Source organism: Egretta garzetta, unplaced genomic scaffold (genome assembly GCF_000687185.1).
Source record: "Egretta garzetta isolate BGI_Z169 unplaced genomic scaffold, ASM68718v1 scaffold564, whole genome shotgun sequence".
NCBI lineage: Eukaryota > Metazoa > Chordata > Aves > Pelecaniformes > Ardeidae > Egretta > Egretta garzetta.
In genome coordinates, this window is record NW_009259502.1 from 17,671 (window position 1) to 26,829 (window position 9,159).

The following is a 9,159-nucleotide window of genomic DNA, read 5'->3' on the forward strand; positions in this document are numbered from 1 at the left end:
CACCCTCACAGTCAACAAGTTCTTCCTCCCGTTCAACTGGAACCTCTTCTGCTTCAGGTTGTGCCCATGGCCCCTTGTCCTGGTGCTGGGCACCACTGGGAAGAGTCTGGCTCCGTCCCCGTGACCCCCACCCTTGAGATATTTGTACGAGTTGATGAGATCCCCTCTCAGCCTTCTCTTCTCCAGGCTGAACAAGCCCAGCTCCCTCAGCCTTTCCTCCTAGGGGAGATGCTCTAGTCCCTTCATCAACCTTGTTGCCCTCCTCTGGACTCCCTCCAGTAGCTCCTCACCCTTCTTGAACTGGGGAGCCCAGAACTGGACCCAGTGCTCCAGGTGGGGTCTCAGCAGGGCAGAGCAGAGGGGGAGGAGAACCTCCCTCGCCCTGCTGGCCACGCTCCTCTTGATGCACCCCAGGATGCCATTGGCCTTCTTGGCAGCCAGGGCACCCTGCTGGCTCACGGCCACCTTGTCGTCCACCAGGACTCCCAGGTCCCTCTGGGCAGAGCTGCAGCTGCTTTCCAGTGTTTATGTGGGGAAAACTGCTGTCGGGTGACAACGGGTGACAATGGCAACAGAAGTGCCGTTGGCAGAAGAGCAGAGCTCTGCAGAGGCCAGTGACTGCTGGCAGCTCTGCTCTCGTGTCAGAGGGGAGGTTGGCTGCCGAGGTAGCAGGTTTTTCGATTGCTCCCTCCGCCTCGTGAGGCGGGAAGGGCAGCAGCATCCAGGCCTATCAGTTTGGCACGGGTTACGTCATGGACTGAGGCAAAATATCAAAGCAGAACGTGGTGAGGTTAGTGTGTTTCTCCTCTTTGTCAAGTAGCCACTTGAGGAAATTGTAGCCAGCTCCTTCCTCAGCCTGCGTTACCCTCTGGCACCCGCAGAAAGGGATAGTGCTGTGCGCCCACCCTGCCCGAGTGCAGCGGCACGGCCAGCAGGAACCAGTTCCACTACACCCGCAGGAGCAGCGGAGCGAATGGGAGCAGCAGAACTTGTTCAGCATTTGGTATTTCTCAAGCCTGATCTGCCAGAGCTGAACCCGACCTTTAGCTCGGCCTTCAGAGCTTTGTACCAGCCAGAAAGGAAGAGGTGTTCAAACCCTGTTTAACCCAGGTACCTTTGCTAATTATTGCAGCTCTGAAACTGCAGAGTGGTTTTTCTGCTGCCTCCTGTTTGTTTTGCTTTCATAATAGATGAACCTCTTATGAGTCTGTTAATTAGATGCACAGATTGCCTTTTGACCCACGGGCGGGAGGTGGCACCGAGGTGACCCCTCGCCGGGCACGCGTTGTATTTTCACGCTCTGTGTCTATCCCAGCGTATGGCTTCTGCACTGCTCAAGACTTTGTACTTTATTTCGGGTTCCCTGGGAGCAGGCGTGGCCCTCTTATTTATGGAGCAGCATAGTGAGAAGATGAAATAATCGCTACCTGCGGGCAATAAAAACGGTTTTAATGGTGATGATTTTCTGAGAAATCCCCTGCTGAGTAGGTGATTGTCAGCCTGCTTAGATAAACCCCGTGCTCCTAGCAGGCTACGGTACGCTGCAGTGAGATGTGTGTTGAATGAAAACGTCACCCGTGAAGGTAAGGGAACAAACCCACACTTCTCGTAACTTGTTAAAAGCTGGCTGAAGCAAACTTGGAAACCCCTCAGCTTAGGGGCCGGGCTGCAGCGTGGGTGCAGCAGTGGAGTGAGGGGGCTGGCGCTGACAGCCCGATCCCTGTGATTGACTGTCACGCTTGTATGTGAGCCTACGGTCGAGCAGTTGAAAATACACCCGTCTTCTGAGTACAGCATGCCAGGCTTAACTGTTGGCTTCCCTTCTCCTCCTCCAGTTGGGGAGAGAAGGGGGATTTAGGAGAAACATCTGTGCTGAAAGCGGTGGTAATACCTCGGCATCATCTGTGTCGAAGAGGCAGCAACAGCAATGTTCCTGGTGTAGGCTTCCCGCAGCATCCCCCTCGGATGACGGCTTGCATCTAAGAGCAACTGTTCTGTATGTGAAAGTCCTGGTGAAAAACCTTTGGGCTCGGAATGGTGTACTGAGAAGATTTATAAGTGGAGGGCAGTGTTTATTTTTAGTAAAGGCTCTTCCAGAGACAGGGATTTTGCTGTTTCCTGGAGGTGTTACAACCCCGAGTTTCCGCTGGTGCGTGAAGGTCCGTGCCACGTACGGAGCTCTGTTGTGAATACTTGGTCCTTGGCTCAGGCGGGCTTCCTGCAGCGCTCTGTGACCCGAGTGTCCTAAATTAGCGGTGCTGCCCTGCGGTTTGCTGGTCAGAGTTCGCTGCCATCTTGGTAGGACTGTGCCTTGCTTTGGAAAGGGAGCCCCAAAGCCTTGCGTTGGCTTCAGCAGCTGGCTTGGGGGGCTGTGGGAAGTCTCGGAGCTTGTCTGTGGGCACAGGCAGCGGTGCAGTGAGCTGCAGAAAGTCAAATATTTGTCACCTCCAGCCTGAATCACAGGCTGGGCCCTTGCCTGTGGGGAAGGGGTGATATTTGCCGGTGCCAGAGGTGGAGGAAGGCACAAGTAGCTGTGCCTACCACTTCTCTCCTAAGCTCGGCATGGAATTGCAGCATCTGGAGCTTCTGTACTGCTGTTGCCAACGGGGAGGCTGAGCGCAGGCAGGAGATGAAAACAATATCTTGGTTCTGTCACTTGGCCTTTTGGATCAAACACGAATTCAGTTTGTGCCTGTCGCTGGTCACTAAAAGTTGGCAGTTTTGGAGTCGAGGCATTCTAGAGCTGATGGTCGCGGGTGTACAAAGGGGCTTGCGAGCGCCCTGGGTGGGAGGCGCTCGTTTGCAGGATGCTTTGGAAAGACAGAAATAAGATGGATTTTTTTGCGGGACCTTCAGTGAAGAGCAGTCACCTGCGTGTTGCGCTCTGAAATACAGCGATGCAGTGTGCGGGTTCTCGCAGCAAGGCGGTGCCTTGGTCTATTGGTGGAGGATCAGATCCCGCCACAGCCTTTGGGAGTGGGGCTTAAGGGGAGAGATCCTGTCTGCCACCCTAATGCTGAAGTCCCTTCGTCATCGCAGGTAGCGTGGCCTCTGTGCAATACCTAGTTGTGAACAGTCTTTGACGAGTGTGAGGCGACAAAGTTTGTTTCGTGTGGAAATAAAGCTTTGCCTGCTTCCATTGGGTAGGGGTTGCTTTCTGTAAACTGTAAATTTGTAAATGTACATTCGTTTTATAAATGCTCTTCACACTAATGCCTCGGTAAATCACTGGATAAGAAGCCACGTACTTGTAGCTTTAAAAAGGTAAATATTGCTAAAACTTACCCAAAGCTTTTTGTGCTCCTGCTGCTTTTGAGAGGAGGAGGCCAGTTACTTTAAAAAATTGTTTTTTTGGTCTAACGTGTAAACCCTGTTCCCCTGGGTGAAATGCGGACGAGCTCTACTTCAGGTTGGCCCAGCACAGTCTCTTATTCCTTGTCGATGTCTGCTTTAGTGCCACGCAGCTGGCTGTAGCGTTCTGGATGCATCTGTCGGAGGTTTACTTGTAATTTGACTTTTACATAACAAAAATGCTATGTTTTAGCTTCCCCCACCCCCTTACAGCTGGTTCAAAAGTCTGGGAAATAGAAGAATCCGTAACTGACTTGGAAGAATCCAAACTCTAACAATATTTCAGGCTGAGGTGGAGGTGCTGCTCGCTAAACCAGCAGAAAACATCTGCCCGTTGGGGCCAGGTCAGTCCTTTGTCACCTGGGTGAGCCAGACCGGCGCGTGCGGGCAAGGGCTGGCGCTGGCCCGAAGGAGGTGCAGGCGTAGATGGACCAAAACATCCTGCTGCCAGCTGAGATCCAGACTTGTTGATTTGCAAGTGTTGCCTAGTAATGGGGTTTAGATAAATCATTGGGAGATGAAAACTTTGGCTTTGAAGCAGGACATCTGGGTTTGATTTCAAGTCCTGCTCATGGCTTAGAGGACTAATCACAGAATCATAGAACGTTTTGGGTTGGAAGGGACCGTTAGAGGTCATATAGTCCAACCTGAAGTGCTTGTTTACTCCCTCCTTTTCCCCTTGGCAAATTATGGGGTTCTTCCCGCAAGCTTGTAAATATTCAGCACCTGAATAACGACACTTTTTTACCTCAAAACGCATGCCGTTAAATAGGGGCCCAGAGAGCAGGAAGCACCGCTGGTTTGGGGTAGCTCTACCTCTGTGGGAAATGGGTGCGTTTTCCATTTCCCCTGAAGCGAGTACGAAAGGCTCTGCTGTAGGCCTGGGAGTACGTGCGCTGCAGCTTCTCTTGCAGTTGAAGAAATACAGGATCTTGAGGAGCTACGTCTGTTACACATTCGTTCTGGGTATTTTGTCACTCATTATAGAATCATAGAATAGTTTGGGTGGGAAGGGGCCCCCAGAGGTCACCCAGCCCAACCCCCCTGCAGGAGCAGGGACACCTTGAACCACATCAGGTTGCTCACAGCCCCGTCCAACCTGGCCTGGAATGTTCCCAGGGATGGGGCCTCCACCCCCTCTCTGGGCAACCCCTGCCAGGGTTTCACCACCCTCACTGGAAAGAATTTCTTCCTTAGATCCAGCCTAAACCTCCCCTGCTTCAGTTTAAAGCCATCCCCCCTTGTCCTGTCCCAGCTGGCCCTACTAAAAAGCTTGTCCTCCCCTTTCCTCTGGGCCCCCTTTAAGCCCTGACCGGCCGCACTCAGCTCTGCCCGCAGCCTTCTCTTCTCCAGGCTGAACACCCCCAACTCTCCCAGCCTGGCCCCATAGCAGAGGGGCTCCAGCCTGGAGAAGAAAGGTGGGTTTTGGTGGAGTTCTTTTGGTTCCTAGGGAAGGATTTGTCTTCTGACTGGCTTTATTCCCTTCAGGCACCTTGTGTCCCAGCTTTGAATTGGCTGGATTTTATCTCAGGTCGCGTTACTTTGGGAACAATACTTCTAGGCAGAGTTATGGTGCTGAACAAGTGTGGTTTGTTCTTTTTATTGACCCGACCTTAATGTATTCAAATACTGAAATGTTTTTCCTCGGTATGGATCTGTTTTTAATAAGCCGGCATGTGGATGCCAGGGTTGGCAGGGAAATGAATGCCGTTATTTTGCAAAATTGTTTCTATCTCGTCTTGAGAGGCAGCCTGAACCTCTTTGGATTTTTCAGCAAGCGTTGAGGTTGGGGTGACAGATGTAGGCTGTGTCAGCTCTGTCAGTTCAAGACGTGGCCTGCCTGAGCAGAGCAAGGGCTGGACCATCCCCGACCCATTTTTATCCCAGAAATTGTTTGTGCCCTTCTTAAAACTGGTAATTGGGCAGGTAAGTGTTAAACATGAGAGGTGCTGATGAAAGTGAGAGACTCCAAGAATACCAAAGGCAGGAGAACTTTTTAAATGTAAAACCTGAATATATTTCTAAATTTAGATGGGTCCGAAGGGTGTGGAGGATGTCTTGGTAATTCAAATACAATTAATGTTATGTTGATGCTTTATTTTGAAGCCTGAAAAAGGTTGTTTGGGGCTTATTAGTATCATAGAATAGAATGAGAATCGTTTGGGTTGGCAAAGCCCTTTCAGCTCCCCCAGCCCAACCGCTCCCCTACCCCTGCCATCCCACCCCCAAACCCTGGCCCTCAGCACCACCTCTGCCCGGCTGTTAAATCCCCCCAAGGCTGGGGACTCGACCCCTTCCCTGGGCAGCCCCTTCCCGTGCCTGGATTCCGTTATTGCCATGCGCTGCCTGGGCAGCCTCTGCTGTGGTTCACTTGGAGGGTGCTGTATTTCTGATGAGAAGTTGTAGTTGAAATTTGTACAGACGGGAAGTCAAGTGAAAAGCTCTAAAAGCAAATGTGTATCATATCCAGGATTAAAAATGTCACATTGCTACGTAACTGGATCTAGAGCTCTCACGAGCCCTGCGCGGAGCCCTTTTGGGACGATGCTTCTGATGGGTGGTGTTCCCCAGCTGATCACGCACCTTGTGTGGGTTCTGCAAAGTGCACGCTCATTCGCCGTGTTTTAAAAAAAAAAGGGGGGGACACGCAACACATTTTGTTGAATGCTTGGTTTGAGAGGTCCTGTTGACCTCTAAGGTAGTTATAGAAGATCATGGGTAGGTAAGGGTAGCGGTAAGTAAACTGCAAAATGAGGGAGCGTGTTTGGCGTGGGATGCGCTAATCTTTGGTTTGCCCTCCTTCGTTAGTAACGTCACAGACTTTTCTAACTTTGCATTGGTGATAATGCCAATTCTAACTTCATTTGGTGGAAGTGGATTACTGCTAAATTTGGTAGCTTTCTCCAGTTTTGCCTCTGAAAGAACATATGGGAGAAATATATTAAATGGAAAAAGAAAAAGCCTCGGGGAGGCAGTGGCCGAGGTAAGCCGGTGTGCTCAGAACCAGCTCGGCACTGTTTCAGGGATGCTGCTGTAGAAGTTCTGGCACGCTTAGTGGCAAGGAAGAAAAGGCCTCTGCATTTCAGCATTTGCACAATCCCAGGTTTCAGTACTAACAGACAGCCTGGATAAAAGGCAAGGAGCTCTGCTAGCTCATGGGTGACCGTAACCCAGAGCGTGTGTGCTTTATCTCGCTCATATTTCCTAGAATATTGTAATGCTCAGTCGCATCTTGCGGGATTACAGCACGTGCTGCTGTGCCCTTCCTAGCTCGGTAACTTGCCTCCCATATTTAATGGCAAACCCTCAGCAGGTTTTCTGCTCTTGGAGGCAAACCTTTTCACAGCAAAGCTCGCCCGCTGGGGGGAAGCTGTCGGCAATTCGTGGCAGGCCCTGAGCGCGGCAGTGTGCACCTTGTCCTCAGACAGCTTTCTCCCAGCGCAGCCGTTTGCGTGCAGTTGCCTCCCGGACTTTGCCACAAGTTTGGATCTCCATTCCTCGGTATGGATCTGTTTTTAATAAGCCGGCATGTGGATGCCAGGGTTGGCAGGGAAATGAATGCCGTTATTTTGCAAAATTGTTTCTATCTCGTCTTGAGAGGCAGCCTGAACCTCTTTGGATTTTTCAGCAAGCGTTGAGGTTGGGGTGACAGATGTAGGCTGTGTCAGCTCTGTCAGTTCAAGACGTGGCCTGCCTGAGCAGAGCAAGGGCTGGACCATCCCCGACCCATTTTTATCCCAGAAATTGTTTGTGCCCTTCTTAAAACTGGTAATTGGGCAGGTAAGTGTTAAACATGAGAGGTGCTGATGAAAGTGAGAGACTCCAAGAATACCAAAGGCAGGAGAACTTTTTAAATGTAAAACCTGAATATATTTCTAAATTTAGATGGGTCCGAAGGGTGTGGAGGATGTCTTGGTAATTCAAATACAATTAATGTTATGTTGATGCTTTATTTTGAAGCCTGAAAAAGGTTGTTTGGGGCTTATTAGTATCATAGAATAGAATGAGAATCGTTTGGGTTGGCAAAGCCCTTTCAGCTCCCCCAGCCCAACCGCTCCCCTACCCCTGCCATCCCACCCCCAAACCCTGGCCCTCAGCACCACCTCTGCCCGGCTGTTAAATCCCCCCAAGGCTGGGGACTCGACCCCTTCCCTGGGCAGCCCCTTCCCGTGCCTGGATTCCGTTATTGCCATGCGCTGCCTGGGCAGCCTCTGCTGTGGTTCACTTGGAGGGTGCTGTATTTCTGATGAGAAGTTGTAGTTGAAATTTGTACAGACGGGAAGTCAAGTGAAAAGCTCTAAAAGCAAATGTGTATCATATCCAGGATTAAAAATGTCACATTGCTACGTAACTGGATCTAGAGCTCTCACGAACCCTGCGCGGAGCCCTTTTGGGACGATGCTTCTGACGGGTGGTGTTCCCCAGCTGATCACGCACCTTGTGTGGGTTCTGCAAAGTGCACGCTCATTCGCCGTGTTTTAAAAAAAAAAGGGGGGGACACGCAACACATTTTGTTGAATGCTTGGTTTGAGAGGTCCTGTTGACCTCTAAGGTAGTTATAGAAGATCATGGGTAGGTAAGGGTAGCGGTAAGTAAACTGCAAAATGAGGGAGCGTGTTTGGCGTGGGATGCGCTAATCTTTGGTTTGCCCTCCTTCGTTAGTAACGTCACAGACTTTTCTAACTTTGCACTGGTGATAATGCCAATTCTAACTTCATTTGGTGGAAGTGGATTACTGCTAAATTTGGTAGCTTTCTCCAGTTTTGCCTCTGCAAGAACATATGGGAGAAATATATTAAATGGAAAAAGAAAAAGCCTCGGGGAGGCAGTGGCCGAGGTAAGCCGGTGTGCTCAGAACCAGCTCGGCACTGTTTCAGGGATGCTGCTGTAGAAGTTCTGGCACGCTTAGTGGCAAGGAAGAAAAGGCCTCTGCATTTCAGCATTTGCACAATCCCAGGTTTCAGTACTAACAGACAGCCTGGATAAAAGGCAAGGAGCTCTGCTAGCTCATGGGTGACCGTAACCCAGAGCGTGTGTGCTTTATCTCGCTCATATTTCCTAGAATATTGTAATGCTCAGTCGCATCTTGCGGGATTACAGCACGTGCTGCTGTGCCCTTCCTAGCTCGGCAACTTGCCTCCCATATTTAATGGCAAACCCTCAGCAGGTTTTCTGCTCTTGGAGGCAAACCTTTTCACAGCAAAGCTCGCCCGCTGGGGGGAAGCTGTCGGCAATTCGTGGCAGGCCCTGAGCGCGGCAGTGTGCACCTTGTCCTCGGACAGCTTTCTCCCAGCGCAGCCGTTTGCGTGCAGTTGCCTCCCGGACTTTGCCACAAGTTGAGCGCGGCAGTGTGCACCTTTTCCTCGGACAGCTTTCTCCCAGCGCAGCCGTTTGCGTGCAGTTGCCTCCCGGACTTTGCCACAAGTTTCTATCTCGAGGCAACTCCATTTGTGTAGCTGGGACTCTGGCCAGATGCCGAGAATGTTTATACAATAGCAGCGAATGAAAATCCCTTTCTGCACAGCTTCCAGACGCCTGCGTGTTGTGGGGGCTTTTTTGTGTGGCGCATGTGTTAGATTCCACCTTTCCCGTTGGTGATGTTTGTCTTGGGTTGAAAGACCAACGTGGCACGCCTCTTCTGGTGCTGATGGTTTTGTGTCAATGTGAGCTGGGAACGAAGCACAAGGTGTGTGGGAGTGGGGGAGGAAAGGCCTGGTTTAGTTTAAAGCCATCCCCCCTTGTCCTGTCCCAGCTGGCCCTACTAAAAAGCTTGTCCCCCCCTTTCCTCTGGGCCCCCTTGAAGCCCTG

General features: G+C 51.1%; 1 protein-coding gene across 1 annotated transcript in view; it reads left to right on the forward strand.

Annotated features, from left to right (window-relative positions):
• The first annotated feature begins 493 nt into the window (after nt 1-493).
• FZR1 (fizzy and cell division cycle 20 related 1) overlaps nt 494-9,159 on the forward strand; it is a 19,394-nt gene continuing 10,728 nt past the window's right edge. Inside the window, exon 1 of the mRNA XM_009637437.2 lies at nt 494-1,110. The gene's annotated coding sequence lies outside the window, so the exon portion shown is untranslated. The remainder of the gene's footprint in view (nt 1,111-9,159) is intronic.